Raw genomic sequence first — 20,127 nt, 5'->3', positions numbered from 1 at the left:
AGTATTTGCTGACCGATGTTTATTGGAGATTCTTAGCTACTTTTGGCCTATACTTTCCATCTGTCAATTATTGACCATCACTTCTGAAACACGCCGTATGTGACACTCTTTTTCACTATAGTCACCAAGTCTCTGTAAACGGTCGGAACGCTATATAAACCATTCAGTTCCTCGACGACGGAAACCTGTTCTTTGGTAACGGACCCATTCGAGAACCACTATCTGAACGTACTCATCGTTTGACAACCCCCCCCCCCCCCCCCCCGTCGTATGTTCTTTTTTTAGCTTGTCACAATGCTACTAAGACGGAAATGCATAGTGCAAGGGCTGGACATACCAATCAACATCAGACACGTCTGCGATGCCTTGGTGATACTGTTGGAACAAATTCACTACGTACGTGACATTGCGCTTGATCCAATGCTGCCAGAATTTCACGGTGAATTTGCGTGCAGTTTAGACTTACTGATCACAAGAATAGTGCATCCTTCACGTACCAGAATTGTGTTTGCAGGAAACTTGGAAGAGTGTGCCACTCCTGATGCACGATGGTCTCAGCGTGAGACGACTGCGTAGGCTTTCATTTCGAAAGAAATTCGAGTGTTTGTGAACTTTGAAACGAATAGTGAAGCAGGAACTACAATTTTGCCGTTCACCTACGCCTCTTTACTCTTTGTGGAAGGAAAGAAAGAAAACGGATTGCAGTTTATGCTATGTCGACACAGATGTTGAGACAAATGTATATTTCATCATATTGCATCAAGTAGTCTCTATCCATGACAAAGTTGAACTGGAAGTGGTGACCTCTCTTAAGCTTCCTGTTAGGATCTCGATACCAAATGTAAGATTTCATTTCCTTACTGTCAGGGCAAAATTGTGCTAGTCTTTTTAATGAGTTGTATTTGACTTCATGAGAGCTTATATGAAATTATAGAAGGGAATGGGACCATTACAGACACTGTTTATTGAAGAGTCTTATTTAGACTCGATTAAAACATATATACACTCTAAGCCAAAAAAGGGAAAGAAAACTTCGCACTATGACGAAATTTTCCGAATAGGTCGGAACTCGATAGATGTGATAAACATGCGCAGACAAATAAGCCATTACAATCACAGAAACCTGAATGGCTTATTCAAGAGGAAGAAAGTCGCAAATTGTGTAGGTCTATGGTGCGATGGTCTATCTCTGGCCGTTATGGGATCATTCAGCTTGGTATTGATTGACTCTGTTGTTGGATAAAAATCAGATAAAAACAGTGTCGATCCCGTTTTCAAATTTTTTATGCCTTCAGCAACCGGTTTCGGCCCTTTTCTCAGACCGTCTTCAGGCTTTTGGCCGCTTTATGGCTGCTGGTGGCGGCAGACGGAACGAGATCCGTGGAAGAAATTTTGTCACAAACTTAGTTCTAAGGATCTCGCTCCGTCTGCCTTCACCAGTAGCCATAATGGCAGTCAAAAGCCTGAAGATTCTGTGAGGAAAGGGCGGAAAGCGGTTGCTAACAAATAAAAAAATATGGAAATGTGATCGTGACTGTTTTTATCAGATTTTTAGCGTCTCTACCCATCGCTGTTCTCCAGAATGCTTTCTAGAATTTTAACACTTTTTGGATGCGTTGCTGAAGAATATGGTGCCAGATTCTATCCAATTGGCCCGTTACTTAGATCGTCAAAATTTCGAGATGGTTGTGGGGTCTTCCCAAAATGCTTCATACGTTGTCAACAGGGGAGAAATCCGGCGATCTTGCTGGGCAAGGTACAGTTTGGCAAGCACGAAGACACTCGTTAGAAACTCTCACCGTGTGCGGGTGGGCTTCATGTTACTGAAATGCAAGCCCAATATGACTTGCCATAATGGGCAAAAAAATGGGGCGTTGAATATCGCGACGTGCCATTGCCCATTAAGGATAGCACGAATGACAACCAAAGGTGTCCTGCTATGAAATGAAATGGCACGCTGGACAGTCAAATTTACGCCTCCACTGTTCATGCGATAAGACTTCAGCATCAGACTTGCCGTTAAATTGTGTTTTCTTACTGCTATCTTTATTCGCAGCACATTATGCAGAGAGTATACCCATACTGAATCTACCTGCAAATTTACGTCATTGTACAGCAAATAGTTGAGTAGATATGAAATCATAAACATTGAGATGAGTGTAAACTGTTCTAAGGTGTTTTTTTAATGAGATGAAAGTCGGGTTGGTGGTGGGCGAGCGTTACTGGTATTTATTTCCCACACAAATCGAGGAAGAATACCTTTATATCTAAGAAAGATCATTAGGTTACCGTCATGGCTCAGGTGGCTGCAAAAATTACCACGAATTATTAATATGCCTAACTAATAGTGATATGCGGACAATATTTGGCTTTGATGACTCCTGCTTATTCCTGAATGAAGCTCAATCAGATACATGATATCGTAGCCCGTCGTTGATGACACATGTCAAGAAATCTCATGCGGATATTGCAAAGCAGCACCATACAGAAGAAAAGTCACAGACATGAGCCTGAATGTATTGATGGAGAAAGACAGTTTCATAGTAATCTAATGTATGGTGCCATGTGATTCTGATAAAAACCACATGCGAAACACTGAGGGAATATTTCGAAGAGTTATGTTTGATCCATATTTCAACACATATCCACAGTAAAATTTGTTAAAGTTGATAGCGTGAAATTTACATCAAGATAAATTACTAACAGCAGAGGATAAGAATTGAACATGATTATCATTGCACGTGATCTCTGACTTAGTGATTCTGTGGTGGTATAATACAGGCACATGCTGAAATCAGGGAGTATCAACGTTGTAGCTGGAATCAAGGAAGGCCAGGAAAAATTTTTGTTCCGCATAGTTTATAGGTTAGTTTACAGAACATTAATGGTAATGAGAACAAGATGACGATCAATCATATCCCGAACATATTTTATGAGCGAGCGTTAGTTTAATTTACAGGCTAAGGAAATACTTGCACCCTTGAACTTTCGATCACGTCTTGGACATTCCTCCGCAAATTTCAGCAGTTATATATTATTTGAAGATTTTCGTGCTAGAGATACAGAATCTTGACCTGTAAAAGCTCGCTGATGTCCAGTTTTATTTTCTTGTGGATAAACTGCACTCAGTATGTAGAACTCTAAATTGCCTGTTGCAAGCGGTGACGCCTCAAATCATCAAACTATCACAACGCGAGGGTGACACCCTGACAAGAGACTGATCTCGCATTCGGGTGACTGGCGGCTAAAATTGCGGCTTGCCTTTCAAATTTCGGTTTGCCTTGGTAGGGAAATAAGTTTTTTCGCCATGATATTCATTTCGTTTTATTACGGTGAAACATTGCTAATGGTTTGAACTCCTCATCCATGATGTCTGCAAGTAGGTTTCACAACAATTTATCTCCGTGACACTAGTGCTAGATATCATATAAAGGAAAGTAGGATACCGTGGATTACAAATAACGAATCTTACCGTGGATGATATTGTACGCTAATAAGGTAGTATTTTTCTGATTGCCAGTAACAAAGACCACGGTCATCACAGAGTTGAAGGAAGTACTGCCCTCCTCATGGTTCTCATGCGTATTGTCGGCCTCTTACTGCAGGTGGCCACCACTCATAATCCGATTTCATAGATAAACTTGAGTAAATATATAATCAATCGTCAGAGTAGTGAAGTTAGTATTAATCTCGGAGTAACTAACAGAACTGCAGAGATGAAAATGGTCGATTAAAACAGAGGATGGCGCTTGCATGACACAGCTAACTTTAATCACTTATCACCCATTATAATCATTCTTTATCAATACATATTAATTTGTGTGAACATCATAGCTATCGGCTCACCATATCTATGTTCTTGAGCAATGGGAGCACAGACAATGCACAACAGTTGAGTTTGAATACGGTCATGTGGACAAGGAAGCCATCAGACGATTGGCACTTACTACAGGAAGTGACCCTAAAAATGAAAAAAATGTTTTGCGAATATATAAGCAGAAAGACGATTATACATTTTCAGAACAACCACTGGAAACAGTTACTCCCATCAAATACCGAAGAGGAGCGATTTGAAACTCAACTACCACAAAAAATTAGTCCCGGGTACGGCTGAAGCCAGACTGAGATGCATTGGAAGAAACCTCAGGGATTATAGTACAAAGACAGACGAAAAAGCTTACAAAACACTCGTTGAACAAATATTGCCAGTCAGGGATCCGTAGCAGATGGGACTGATAAAAGAGACGAAGAAGATCCAAAGAAGAGCGGGTCGTTTCGTTACAGATTCATTTAGTAAGGTAGAAAGCGTCATAGAGACTCTGCTAGAGAGGTAGTCTGCATCACGGTGTATTGTTAACAATCCGTGGAGGGGGGGGGGGCGAAGGTTCCCTGAGAAATCAACAAATATATTGCTTCCTCTTACGTATACCTCGCGAAGAGACAATGAGGATAAAATAAGAGCGATTCGAGTTCACACGGAGACTTACCGGCAAATATTCGCTACTGGAACTGAAATGCAGGGAAGGGACCGTGGTACACAACGTACCCTCCACCTCACACAGTTAGGGGACTTTCGGAGTGAAGTCTCACATGTACAAAGTGGCAGTTAGCTCTCGAATAGTACAGTAGCGTGACGTGGTCTCGATCACAGTAGCATGTGCTGCTCTAAAAATTTTATCATTTTTTACAACAATGCCAATTTTCCCGTAGATTTGTAATACATTAAATCAGAAAACCTGGTCAGCAATCTGATACTTTCGTAATAATAGTGGTCAAAGTTTTCATTTGTGGCGTCGTGGTATAAGTGGTGCTGGATAAATAGCTTATTAACGTCGGTACTAGCCACATATCTGCTGAAATACGTTTTTTTTTTCTTTTTCGCCGCGACACACGTTTCGAGTTGTTCAGCGTCGAAAAAACCAGTCTTAGGCATCGAATTTAAATAAAAAAAAACGGTAAAGACACGAGTGTGAAAGATTTATTTCCTGTGGAATCCGCAAGAAGGCTACACTGCGTTCATAAGAGAAAAAAAAGGTGACTGCACACCACCGACGAGTTTTATTGTTGAAATGGCCTTAAGTCCAGAGACCAGTTTCATGCAGTTCTCCATGCTGCTCTATCCTGTGCAAGCTTCTTCATCTCAAAGTATCTACTGCAATCTACATCCTTCTGAGTCTGCTTAGTGTATTCATCTCTTGGTCTCTCTCTACGAATTTTACCCTCATTGCTGCCTTCCAGTACTAAACTGGTGATCCCTAGATGCCTCAGAACATGTCCTACCAACCGATCCCTCCTTCTAGTTGAGTTGTGCCAAAAATTCTTCTTTTCCCCAATTCTGTTCTGTACCTCCTATCCATCTAATTTTCAGCATTCTTCTGTAGCACCACATTTCAAAAGCTTCTATTCTCTTCTTATCTAAACTATTTATTGTCCATGTTTCACTTCCATACATGGCTACATTCCATACAAATAATTTCAAAAAAGACTTCCTGGCACTTAAATCTGTTCTCGACGTAAACATATTTCTCTCCTTCCGAAACGCTTTCCTTGCCATTGCCAGTCTACATTTTATATCCCCTCTACAGCGACCCTCATCAGTTATTTTGCTCCCCAAATCGCTTTCCGAATACATCTCGTATTTCTGGGACGGCTAATGTAAGTGACTGCATCCGAGGGGCGAAGCCGACGAGGGGAAGGGTTGTTACCCCACACTATGCCAAGGTTTTCACAGGCATTCTCCTGAAATGAGTACTGCACTTACCCTTCATGGCGTACGACACACTTCAGCTAATTCTATTCACATACCATCGTTCCAACGCCAGGCGTTCGCAGGTAAAATGTCAGGATAGTGACAAACAAGTTTTCCCGCGACCATACACTCTCTTGACTGCTCTCCATCGAATTCGTTTGCCATTAACACCGACCTTTCCGCTGACACAGCAGCCACTGAAACAGTTGTCTTCAGACACACAGTCTACATACGACTGATCAGACATGGTTTATTCTCCCGGAGACCTGCAAGGTGCATTCCACTGACCCCTGGACACATTACAGCCTGTAAAGCCTGGTGTCAAGAACACAGCACATGGTCATTGGAACAGTGGTCCCAGGTTATGTTCACGGACGAGTCCAGGTATAGTCTTAACAGTGATTCTCGCAGGGTTTTCATCTGGCGTGAACCAGGAGCCAGATGCCAACCCCTTAATGACCTTGCAAGGTATCTGCATGGAGGTCGTGGTTTGAAGGTGTGGGGTGAGATTATGACTGATGCACGTAGACCGCTGCATGTCTTTTGCAGAGAAGCTGTAACAGCTCAGGTGTATCGGGACATCATTTTGCACCATTATATCCGACTTTTCAGGGGTGGGGTGGATCCCACCTTCCTCCTGATGGATGGTAACGCACGGCCACACCGAGCCGCCATCGTGGAGGATGTAATGCCACTTCCTCGGACGAGAAATGAAAATCAAAAATTAGCTCCAAAATTCCCAAATATTTCCCCCAAAAGTTCCAAATTCTATGAAAAATGAACAAGCAAACAAATTTCCAATTAACACTATTATTTGGATATTAACCAGTAATTGAATCAGGAATCGAATACTTAGTAATTTATTAACATATGAAAGAACGTAGGATTCCAGTATAATCGAACTCAAAATTCAAAATCATAGTAAATCGTAAAATCATTATAATAAAAATTGGCAAAGTAGAGCCAGTGTTGCAAACGAATACTCCGTGTGAGTACTCTTTGAGTAATGGCTAAAGATAATTCAATCCATTGTCACTACGTTACGAGAGTTAGCCGAAGCAGGTCATACTTTTGAATGCTCGTATATGTAGGAGCAATTAGATTGTTTTTTTTTCAGAATTGATCACTGCGATCTACTGTGACGCAGTGAAACGATACTTCTAATATTGCGTTATTTAGAATTCAGATAGAGGACTTGCATGTATTAGACAGAAGTGACAAATGAGAAAAACGACATAACATGGAACGATCACTCAAAAATACTTCTAAGAAATGGAGCCATCTGTTCTGAAATTCGTAAAAACTTAAAGGAATGTAACTTCACCATGAAAGTGGTCGCTTACATAAGCCTCGGCTTACCCAGTCTTGAGTATGTGTGTCAGAGTAGTAATTAATACAGGAGACAGGTAGTTACCAAAGTAGAGCATTTGTTCATTCACGGTTTCATACAGCAAGCGCTGCCTGCTGCAGACGTTACACATGACATATTATGCGTAATGGAGAAGTTTTCTGATAAAAACTTCCGTTCCAGTAAGAGTCAGGAAGCGTATTAATTCATTCTATGAGCATCTAGCAAGACGCACCTCACTGGAAGTTCAGAGGTGTATGCAGTCTTACCTTTAGTCTCTGTTTCCATACACCGTTCAAGAAAGTAACAGGGAGAGAGACGGAAATGAGGGTGGCGTGCGAAGTACTGCCGGTTATGTACTTAATAAAGCGAATCGATGTTTTGCTCCAAAAAAGACCGCTGTAACTCGTTCCAAACATACATATATTTCAGTATTTTATATATATTATACGATGATGCTGCAACGCAACCAGAAGGATTTTAGATATACTGACGCTAGCCGTAGAAGTCTACATATTTACAAGATGTACATTTACCGGCGACGTATTGAAACTGAAAGTGTACTGACGCGAATACGACCGATAATTCTACGACGTGTTTCAGCACAGAGGTAGCATTCGACCTCCCGTACACTGCTAATGAAGTGACCTGATGGTCTGTTTGCAGCAGAACACGAAAAAAGAATACTCCCAGAGATCGCCGTTAAATGTTTAACGTTATGCACATCACGTTTTTGCAAACTGTTGCCATTCACAAACACGTATAATTTTCTAGATTAATGAAACACGATGAACCCGAGTGCGTTGGCGTGTATGAGAGTCATATGAAGCATTTTTAGCCTTCCAGTTTCATTTGCAGAGCCACTGTCAAAAACAAAACAAAAAAAGAACTATACATCACCATATTATTATGCGGAAAATGCGTGGAATGTTTGTTACGTTCACTGAATTTGTCATCCGCATGGAAACACATGACGTAGGCGTCATTAAAGTCAACAGCGGTCCAAGCTTGGAAGGTGTACGCTACTTTCATAACGGTCCATATATTGTCCAGGAAAATTTTTTTAATAAACCGTCTTTCTAATCGAACTATGATAACAACTGTGGCAAGTCAGTCATCAAAAATTTTAATACTTGAAGCAAACTGGTGCAATAGCAAAAAAAAAAATAGTGCAGCATACGACGGTTTGAACTTTAATAGCGGCAAATTCTTATTTACAGCTCGACTAAGGAAGTGGGGATGAAGGCTGCACTTAGCATGGAAGGTCAACACCTGTATAATGTCACTCCTAAAAACACAACTAGAAATTCAAGAAATAAATTAAAAATTTATTTTACAACACATTAATCAAATAGCTAACATACAACCAACATATGGCCATCATTAAGACAATATCGTAAAAAGACAGCTTCCTTCTTAAGCAAGCAGCAAATTACAATTGCTTAACGAACAGTAAATTACATCAGTTGTGATTTCAAGAAAACCGGAATGTGGCACCAAACATATACAACACTGGCCATTAAAATTGTTACACCAAGATTAAATGCAGATGAGAAACGGGCATTCATTGCACAAATATACTATACTAGAACTGACATGTGATTACATTTTCACGCAATTCGGGTGCATAGATCCTAAGAAATAAGTACCCAGAACAACCACCTCTGGCCGTAATAACGGCCTTGATAAGCCTGGGCATTGAGTCAAACAGAGCTTCGATGGCATGTACTGGTATAGCTGCCCATGCAGCTTCAAACCGACACCACAGTTCATCAAGAGAAGTGACAGGCGTATTGTGGCGAGCCAGTTGCTCGGCCAACATTGACCACATGTTTCCAATTGGTGAGACATCTGGAGAATGCGCTGGCCAGGCCAGCAGTCGAACATTATCTGTATCCAGAAAGGCCCGTACAGGACCTGCAACATGCGGTCGTGCATTATCCTGCTGAAATGTACGGTTTCGCAGGGATCGAATGAAGGCTGGAGCCGCGGGTCGTAACACATCTGAAATGTAACGTCCACTGTTCAAAGTGCCGTCAATGCGAACAAGAGGTGACCGAGACGTGTAACCAATGGCACCCCATACTATCACGCCGGGGGATACGCCAGTATGGCGATGACGAATACTCGCTTTCAATGTGCGTTCACAGCAATGTCGCCTAACACGGATGCGACCATCATGATGCTATAAACAGAACCTGGATTCATCCGAAAAAATGACTTTTTGCCATTCGTGCACCCAGGTTCGTCGTTGAGTACACCATCGCAGGCGCTCCTGTCTGTGATGCAGCGTTAATGGTAACCGCAGCCATTGTCTCCGAGCTGATAGTCCATGCTGCTGCAAACGTTGTCCGACTGTTCGTGCAGATGGTTGTTGTCTTGCAAACGTCCCCATGAGATGACTCAGGGATCGAGACGTGGCTGCACGATCCGTTTCAGCCATGTGGGTAAGATGCCTGTCATCTCGACTGCTAGTGATACGAGGCAGTTGGGATCCAGCACGGCGTTCCGTATTACCCTCCTGAACCTACCAATTCCATATTCTGCTAACAGTCATTGGATCTCACCAACGCGAGAAGCTATGTCGCGATACGATAAAACACAATCGCGATAGGCTACAATCCGACCTTTATCAAAGCCGGAAACGTGATGGTACGCATTTCTCCTCCTTTCACGAGGCATCACAACAACGTTTCACCAGGCAACGTCGGTCAACTGCTGTTTGTGTATGAGAAATCGATTGGAAACGTTCCTCATGTTAGCACGTTGTAGGTGTCACCACCGGCGCCAACCTTGTGTGAATGCTCTGGAAAGCTAACCATTTGCATATCACAGCATCTTCTTCCTGTCAGTTAAATTTCGCGTCTGTAGCACGTCATGTTCGTTGTGTAGCAATTTTAATGGCCAGTAGTGTAAGATATATAGCAATAACACAAGTAAGATGTCACATTTATTATAATTCATTTGCAATCAAATTAAACTTTTTTTTTAAATAATACATGCGAGTTTATCAAACGGGCAGTTACGCCAGGCTGACCTGGGCAAAAGGTGACATAACTTAAAATGGCGTAAGCAGCAGATCAAAACAACACCTAAACGCCGTGGTCCTACCGGGTGTCACTAGCCATTAGGCAACACGTCACAGCTTCTGTGCACCGAAGCAGAAAGTGGAGCCGCTCCCACACACCCCAACTCGCAGAAAACTGGAAAACAAACAGACCGCAGAAAACACGGCAAATAGCATGCAAACATCAATTAATATGAGTTAAGAGATCAATAATATAAATGAAAAAACCAATAAGTGCTATTAATGGAAGTGACAGATTTTGCAGCAATATCAACGCTGTAAAACATTTAAACTAAGAAATGTACACCAATCCAGTGATGAAAATGTAATATCAGACATTTACACCCTGATAGTTTCCTGAACAATATTTTTACACATGATTAAGACAGACAATGTGTACAAAGATGAAATGGAAAAAATTCGGGATACTATCACGTTATTCAAATCAACAAGTTTGCTGTAAAACATTTAAACTAAGAAATGTACACAAATCCAATGCTGAAAATACAGTATCAGACCTTTATATTCTCATAGTTTCCCAAACAATATATCCACATGTGATTAATGCCGAAAATGTGTACAAAGATGGAATGGAGAAATTTCTGGATAATATTGCGTTATTCAAATGCACGACTTCAGAACAAACAAGTTTTTGTGCACCTTAATTTCCCTGAATAGGCCTGCAATGTAACTGAATTGTTTCAGTTTGGTATGCATCAAATTACAACTAAACTATGACCTAATATCTTCAGTAGCTTACAGTCACTACATCTTTCGGGGACGCTGATTTCCTTAAAGGAGCTGGTCTCCTTCCGGTCACACACCTTACCAGGTGCTCTTACTACATCAGCACATACACTAGACCAACCAATCAACCCACCCACAAGTGACAGTCTCTACAACGCAAATGGTTCAACTAAACGAAGGCACCAAAACCACTCACACCTCCGATGGAGAGCGATGTTGGAGATGGTTTCGAGGAAAGGGTCTGTTCGAGAAAACAGGTACCAAAGCAAGGCAATGAGCAGCGCCCCGAGTTTACATCAGGCAGGTGCACCACAACCTCGCGACCGTCCTGCAATGTAGACCGATCCGCGCCGCTACTGGCCGGCCCCGCGTGTTTTGTTCCTTCATCCCCACAAGCACGTCCTAGCGCCTCATAGCGAGTCCGACGACCAACTCCCTACCGCAATTACCCGCCGCCAGATCACAACAGCGCCAAAGATCGTTGTACAGCCGGGTAATCGATAGTACTGCCAAAGAGCTGGTGTGCCAGAAAAGGCGCACTATGGCTCCATAGATACGTGTTTACAAGTTTTACTGACCATCAGAGTAGTAACCAGTATTTTGTATGATGCGCTGCCAGCTATGTGGAAGTCGTAGGATACTCTTAGCAGTGTCAGTTGTGTTGACAGTTCGAACGGCGCGGTCTATTCCCAGACGAATTTGTAGCAGTTCTGAAGCGAATGCCGTGAAGTGTTTCCTTCAGTTTATAAATCGAGTTGAACTCACGATGGGAGAGTGGAGTAGGTGGTGTAGCACTTAGCTGCCCCATCACTCAAACAAATCAGTGACAGCTTGCACTGTACATGCTTGAGCATTGTCCTGCAAAATTATGGTCAGGTCCTGCAGAAAGTGTCATCACTTCTGTCTCTAAGCTGGTCATAGGTTGTGTTCCAAAAATGAACAGCATACGAGGGCTTTTTTTCAGAGCCAGATCGCTCACGAAGTTGAATCCATACTGAAAATCTGATGAAGCTTTGTGCATATTTATTGCGTAGTGTCTCTGCTACGCCCGTCCATCGTGTTACGTGGCATTTTTCAGTTCTGAGCACACAATGAACTCCTAAAGATGCCTGGAACAAGAGAGTCTTCCTCCAAGAATGATACCATTAGATTTATTCATATTGATGGGTTCTTCCTGATTTCATGCAGCCCACATAACGTAACTCCCATCGATGACAGCGAAGTGTTACAATGGTGCAGGAACTGTGAAGCTTGACCTACAGACGTTTATCGTGCAGGTGGTCAACCGATAATCGCGTTCAGGGAGTGGATCAGACATTTCGACAAAAGAGTCATAAGTAACGCATTTCAGAATAAGCGAATACGAATGTAGTCACCACGAATTCTCATTCCTGATGACAATGCTCGGGCTCACACTGCAGCTCCAACAAAGATGCTTCTGCAGCGTTTTCAGCTAAGACTTGGCATTCATCTTCTTGCTCACAAGAGCCGCTGGCCATAATGACAACAGTTTGGGACAGACAACGAGCTGCAGATCAGCGTACAGAATTGATGCAAAGCACAGGCGACACCACCCTATGACGAGTGTAATGGAAAGCTTGTACCGCGCTACGACAGAGATCTAATTAGGAGTGGCGTAACTCGAAATTGTATTAAACCGTTGGAAATAAAATTTATTTTCACTGCAGTTTCCATTTGGCGACTGGTCAGACCTGGACAGGGAAGCAGCCTTCTTATACAACATTATTAAACATTAAGTAGTGGAGACTGGAAGTGCTAGGAAGTTATTTTTAGTAACTATTAATAATTTCAGTGGATAAAGTATTCTACAAGGGGTATTTGAAAAGTCCGCGCAAAAATAAAAACTTCTTACGTGTTTGGGGTAAACCTTTTTATTTTTCGACGTAGTCTCCTTTTAGACTTGCACACTTCGTCCAACGTTGTTCTAATTCGTTGATCCCTTCAGAATCATAGGAATTGTCCAAGTCTTCTAAATAGCTATTAGTTGCTGCTGTCACCTCCCCGTTTGAATGAAATCTTTTGTCCCACCAGCCATTTCTTCAAATTGTTGAGGAACAAATAGTACTCCGAGGGATCCAAGCCTGGAGAACAGGTGGGGGGGGGGAGGGGCCGAAACGAGTTGGAATGCTGTTTCCAATAATTTTGCGACCACAACTGCTGAGGTGCGCACTGGTGCATTGTCGTGATGGAAAAGGACATTTTTGCGGCCCAAACACAGCATTTTTCTTGCAGCTCTGTTTTCAAACGGTTCAATAACGATGAATAGTATCCACCTGTAATAGATTTACCCTTTCCTAGAGAGTCGATGAGGATTATCCCTTGCGAATCCCAAAAGACAGTTACCATAACCATTCCGGCCGAAGGAATGGTCTTCGCCTTTTTTTTCAGATTCTCCTTTGGTAACCCATTGTTTAGATCGTTGTTTGGTCTCCGGAATGTAGTAATGTATCCATGTTTCATCCACAGTGACGAAACAACGCTTAAAGTCCTGCGGATTCTTCCTGAACAGCTGCAAACCACCCTTGCAACACTTCACACGATTCCATTTTTGGTCAAGCCTGAGCAATCGCGGTACCCATCATTCTGTCCCAACGTTTATGCAAAGTATTATGTACCCGTTCATCCGAGATGCCCACAGCACTAGCAATCTCACGCACCTTAACTCTTCTGTAATCCATCACCATATCATGTATTTTATCAGTGATATCTAGAGTCGTAACTTCAACAGGGCGTCCAGAATGTTCAGCATCACTATTGCCCATATGGCCACTCCGAAAATTTTGAAACCACTTATAAACTGTTATAATCGAAGATACAGAGTCACCGTAATGTTTATCAAGCTTCTCTTTAGTCACCTGAGGCGTTTCGCTTTTCATAAAGTAATGTTTAATCATCACACGAAATTCTTCTTCGTCCATTTTTTGACAATCACTCGACTTCCTTGATCCACACGAATGCCAAACACAAAGAAATAGACCAATATGGCTGAAACTTGGTGTGCTTTCTTTCCAAAGATGCTAATAGCGAAAAGTGACCTCAATACGCGCGGGTGGTGCCACCTCTCGGACTTCGCACGGACGTTTCAAACGCCCCTCGTATGTCCAGTGTCCTATTCGAATTATTTATGAAACTCCTAGATGTGAAAGCTGTTCGACGGTGTTCTGTAGTACTCCCCATTTCATCACCCGCTTGTTAGGTGAGGTACTGAAGATCCAGTTCCACTACATATTCGACTTCGGATCTGACGAGAACCCAAAAATCGAAAAAAATGGTGATAGTATGATAAATCTTTTACCTTCCTCTACGGTGCGTTACGTCCTTTTGTCCAGGCACACAGTTGTTACCAGCAAGACCTCTTTTTTGCGTTTTTTGAGAAGAATTAGTCCATTTCAGTCAGGAAGCCAAGTTTCTCCTCAATAAACACTGCGTCACGGATAGAAGTGCGCTGAAGCTTCTGTCTCGTTTCTGTCATTCCAGCACAAATGTTCAAGCTGATATACAATAAATTTCTGTCTACTGCAGGCATTTTCCAGTACATACGATGCATCCTTTTTTTTTAAAGACTTGCACGTCGGACACATGTGTGTTAGAATAGTTCATATTGTTGTATAGGCAATTAGGTGAAACAGCCATCCAATGTGTTTTACTGTTATCGTCATTACTCTCAAGTGTGCCAAAAGACGACACGAAGACCGTACGAAAATCTTCGTGCCTTGGACAAAAATATGACCCGGTGATCTCTGTAGTCCTGCATTAGTTCCATCTGTAACAGGAGGGCGGCTTGACAAACATTACCTACTTATTTAGATCTACATGTTTCAAAGAAACTGGCCTCGAACATATGCCTACTAGGATGCCAATTACTGACATTTAGAACTTCAGTACAGCTATGAATTATTTATTTAAATTCTGGAAAGTCTTAAGAACTAGTTCTCAAATTTTTATTCAGCGGCAAACATAGACGTGCAGGGATGGACATAGATTCGAGGCAAAGTATCTATATCACGGGCTGGATTAGAATCAATGACGACTGAAAACGTCTCTTAGTGTCTTGGTCCAATTGATCTCCACATTATGGAGCCACATAGATTTATGGGTAGACTTAAAGCTGCAAGAAGTTTTGAGTAGGTCTTCCTTCAGTCTGTCACCATTGACGCTCCTTTTAATGGAAATACGTTTTCTTCTTCCCCAACTTTGATTCCATAAGGCACTGTTATGCACAGCGACCGTAGAATGTAAGGAAGGAGAGGCACACAGCAATTAGTAGCAATCCCATTATTTTTATAACGCTTGCATATCTATATTTCGGCTATAAATATCCATCTTCATTGCATCTGAGCTACAGTCCAATAAATTAGCGGCAGTACTAGTATATACCAGTAAGATCATTTGGCAAATTCAGATTTCGGCCAGTGCTTAGCCATTATCAGTGCACTATTTTTTTAATCTCGATGCATCGATGCATGTTAGTTCCCTGTTATTCGGGTGTCAGTCATCTGGATTTGCGGAATAAAATCTGCAAAGGAAGAGGACGACTGATTGCTGCGCTCTATAATTTATAAATCATATAACAGTCGCTGAGTGCATCCACTTTCCTAGTGGAAGGTAACCCAATGATAGTTATGGAGTAGTCAGAAAAACTAATGAGGTTACGACTGATTGCTGTACGACTCTCCTTTCTTACGTCATCCCCTGGCATCAGCATAAGTCCGGTAAGCTGAAGTCACATCAATGGCAGTGAGTTGCAACGACTCACTGGAGGCATTCACTTCGAGATACAGTCATCATACAGATTGAAGAATCCGGGTTCATAATTAGAGGCCGTGGCAGTAGGTACAGAGTGCCATCAACTACTGAAAAGAAATGGTGAAGAAATAATGTTGAAAGAGGCCTTAATAACAGAGTGCCTGCCTCATTCAAGATAAGACTGAGGCATCACAAGCAGAGTTCCTGCCTTATTCAGCATGAGAGTGAGTACACACGAGGATGACAGAGAAGAGCGGACAGATTTTATTTCTAAACACAATGTGTTGTGTTGGCAGAAGAGCCAACACCGTGTTACTAGTGGGGGCCGAATTGCACGCGTTTTAGCTCACGCAGGCTGGCGTGAGGAGGGAAGGACTCTACTGACGTGAGGTCTGGAACGTCACAAGGAATGAGAATTTAGAAAGCGGACGTAATTAGTTTGATACTTAACTTTAACCCATTAATTATGAACGTCGCTCTTGACGGTACATGATTCACAATATTATCTGTTCAGAATAGTAATTGAATATAGCGCCTTGCTAGGTCGTAGCAAATGACGTAGCTGAAGGCTATGCTAAACTGTCGTCTCGGCAAATGAGAGCGTATGTAGACAGTGAACCATCGCTAGCAAACTCGACTGTCCAACTGGGGTGAGTGCTAGGGAGTCTCTCTAGACTAGACCTGCTGTGTGGCGGCGCTCGGTCTGCAATCACTGATAGTGGCGACACGCGGGTCCGACGTATACTAACGGTCCGCGGCCGATTTAAAGGCTACCACTAGAGGTCTGCGCGGATGCGGATATCCGCGGATATATCAGCGGATATCCGCGGTATTTGATACTTGGCGGATAAAATCGGGACAGGCGCGGATATCCGCGGGTCATCTGCGGATAATGAGCAAGGCATCTGCAAGTACGTATGTTGCAATGTTAGTTGAAAACTTCAAGTCTGTTGACATTCTTGGAATCTTGTTCTCAGCCCCTGGCTACGACCGATGTAGCTGTACCCAAGAGACATGCGCCTAATCCGTTTCCGCAACCGTGTCTTTTGTGTTGCCCGTGCAGTGCTCTCTGGGTGGCAAACCGGCCCACTGTCTACCAGACAGGTGCCCCTTGCAATTTTCCGCTGCCTTCAGTTAGCGCTTTGTAGTGACCGAGTGACAACTGTAAGTAGGCTGTTTATGTTTTCTCTATGTAAGTAGGCAGTTTATGTTTCTTATTGGCAACGTTACGTAGCGCTCTGTACGAAAATCACTGGCTGTGCTGTGTGCAGTCTGTGGCTAGTTTGCATTGTTGTCTGCCATTGTAGAGGGGCAGCTGGATGTTAACAGCGCGTAGCGTTGCGCAGTTGGAGGTGAGCCGCCAGCAGTGGTGGATGTGGGGAGAGAGATGGCGGAGTTTTGATAATTTGTAATACTGGATGTCAATTATGAATATTAAGGTAAATACATTGTTTGTTCTCTATTAATATCTTTCATTTGCTAACTATCCCTATCAGTAGTTAGTGCCTTCAGTAGTTTGAATCTTTTATTTAGCTGGCAGTAGTGGCGCTCGCTGTATTGCAGTAGTTCAAGTAACGGAGATTTTTGTGAGGTAAGTGATTTCTGAAAGGTATAGTTTAATGTTACTCAGGGCCATTCTTTTGCAGGGATCTTTGATAGTCAGATTGCGTTGCGCTAAATAATATTGTGTGTCAGTTTAAGCACAGTCTTGTATAAATTGTTCAAAGGGGACGTTTCATATGGCGACCCTGCCAGGATTCGAACCTGGAATCTTCTGATTTTTTCTTGTAGTTTGTGTATTTAGTGTAGCTTTTGTTTATTGCTAGTGCGTAATTGTAGAGAGAATCTCCTTTGTAGTTGCAGTCTTTCATTGTTGTACTGTAAAACAGTTGTGGCATGCATGTAGATTTGCACCAAGTATTTCGCAGCTGCAATTAACTAGATATTATTTTCAGTGCTATGTTAATGTGTTCTCTTATTTTTGCTATTCAAATTGTGCATTTCTGTGTTATCGTGTGAAATATTGTCACAATAATGGCGTGTGAAAAACGTAACACTCGGCTCCAAAGTAAACTGAGAAACGACAGTGAAGACGAAAGCAATGTGTTAGCGCCACTGTGTAATGAGTTAACTAATGTTCCAAGTAGTAATTTGGTAACTGTGCATAGGGAAATGGAGCGGGCGTCAAACTATGGTGTAGACAGTCAAACAGGTAGTGAACAGGGAAGCATTATCGATCGATCGGTCGGTAACAGCTCGCCTCAGGAATCCGAAATGATAGGACACAATTTTGCAAATACTGTAGATTCAGGTTTTGCGTCCTCACCGTTTTCTCAAATAAGTCAAGACACATTTTCAGTTTGTCAAAATGTGAATGTTGCCGGTGCAAATGCACTGTCGAAAAGAGTAGAGGAACAGATTCCAGACACTAATGCATTGTTATTACAACTAATGCAACAAATGGAACAAAATCAGAGACAAACACAGCAACAGTTAGACACAATGGGACAAAATCTTCAAAAGTTAGACACAATGGAACAAAATCAGAGACAAACACAGCAAAAGCTTCAAAAGTTAGACACAATGGAACAAAATCAGAGACAAACACAGCAAAAGCTTCAAAAGTTAGACACCACACTTGAACAAACACGTGAAGATTTAACTACTGAGTTACATAACATTGAATCGAAACGTCAAAAAGTCTGTAATGACGTAAAAACACAAATTTGTGAGCATTTTCAGCCTATTTTTTCGCGGCATGAAAATGCATTACAGAATCACGAAGCAGCCATAAAAGAACTGCAAACTATTGTTCATGAAAATCATGAGACCTTGCAAGCTAAAATGGACTCAGTTGCATCTACCGATTCGGTTACGCAACTTGCAAAAACTCAGGAAAACTTAAAGGACACAGTAGAAAGACACATGGGGGAAATTAGTTCATTATCAGAGAAAGTAGCCGAACTTTCGGATCAGGTCACTAACTTATCTACAAAGGTAGATGATGATCTGAATGACACAAGACCCGTAGCCTTCACTGACACAGAAGAGTATGAACAAATTAGAAAATTCAAACAAAATCAAAATCAAATCAATACACAGTACAAAAGAGAAATCCGGGAAGTACAAGATCAGCTGACACAGGTAATACAAGAATTACATATTTCAGAGGATACTCGCGCTCCAACACGGGAAGAGGAACTTAGAAATACGGAAAAGCCACAAAATAATAGCACAGGGCATTTCGGTAATTATGAAAGAAATTGGCAAGGTACCCCGAATTTTGAGATGGAACCGCCGAAACGACGTGACAATGACCGACATGCTACTCGCCGACACGATGATTTTGACTATAAGCTGTTCATTACTACACGTAAATTCAAAACATTTAAGAATTCTGGCAACGACATTCATCCACAAGCATGGCTCCATCAATTCTCTCATTGTTTCCCTCCCAACTGGTCATTGGAGCACAGGTTAGAATTTATGTGTGGCTACTTAGAGAATGAACCAGCTGTAAGAATGCGATCGGTCATTTACGATTGCCACAGTGAAGGAGAATTTTACCATGCCTTCCTCTCAGCATATTGGTCTCAAGCCACACAAGACCGCGTAAAACATAGCATCATGATGATGAAACACTTTGAACAATCTGAATTTTCCAGTCTTGTCAAATATTTTGAAGACATGTTGCACAAGAATCAGTACCTGTCAAACCCATACGAAAGAAACTATCGAATCTACCGACATGACGACAGACGATATGATCGTAATGACAGACCTGAATTGCATCAGATTTAAACAGAGCAGAGCACTCTCGTCACGATGAATTTGTAGAAGTTAGGTCTCCAAATCCCAATAACGACGCGCGCCAACAAAGAGAAAATAGGCAATGACTCACTCCACTGGCAGCCACAATACGTACTTATGAAATTGACGACGCAGCTGCCGTAGCTAGTAATTACGTAAAAATGGAAGACATTAGGGACATCTTACTCCAGGAACACGACGTAAAACATAACAACATTGCATATCCTGTGATTCACATTACTGTAAATGATGTAAAATTTACGGCAGTACTTGACTCTGGCAGTCCCATTTCAGTAATTAGTGAAACAGCTTTTAGCAAATGCAACAAATCGAACGATTGCCCCACACTTCCGTTACGTAAGATTAAATTACAAGGTGCAATCTTTGGAAAAAGTGTAGATGTACGCCAACAAACCAATTTAGAATTCTTTTGCCAAAGCCACAGCTTCTCTATGAACTTTCTTATTGTTCCATTATTGTCGACGGAAATTATACTGGGAGTAGACTTTTTGAATGAATACAAAGCAATTTTAAGCTTTCACGATGCTGAAATAAGTTTAGAGAAAGAAGGTAGGTCAATAGCTTTGAAATTTGAAGACTGGCTCTCAAACCATGATGAGGAAATTAATCGGCTTTACC

General features: G+C 42.0%; 1 protein-coding gene across 1 annotated transcript in view; it reads left to right on the top strand.

Moving 5' to 3' along the window:
- LOC126188761 (uncharacterized) overlaps positions 1-20,127 on the top strand; it is a 603,220-nt gene that overhangs the window by 127,472 nt on the left and 455,621 nt on the right. The window lies entirely within an intron of this gene.

This window comes from Schistocerca cancellata, chromosome 5, assembly GCF_023864275.1.
Source record: "Schistocerca cancellata isolate TAMUIC-IGC-003103 chromosome 5, iqSchCanc2.1, whole genome shotgun sequence".
In the NCBI taxonomy this organism is placed as follows: Eukaryota; Metazoa; Arthropoda; class Insecta; order Orthoptera; family Acrididae; genus Schistocerca; species Schistocerca cancellata.
Note: the sequence above shows the minus strand (reverse complement) of the source record. Positions and strands in the feature narration are given on the sequence as shown.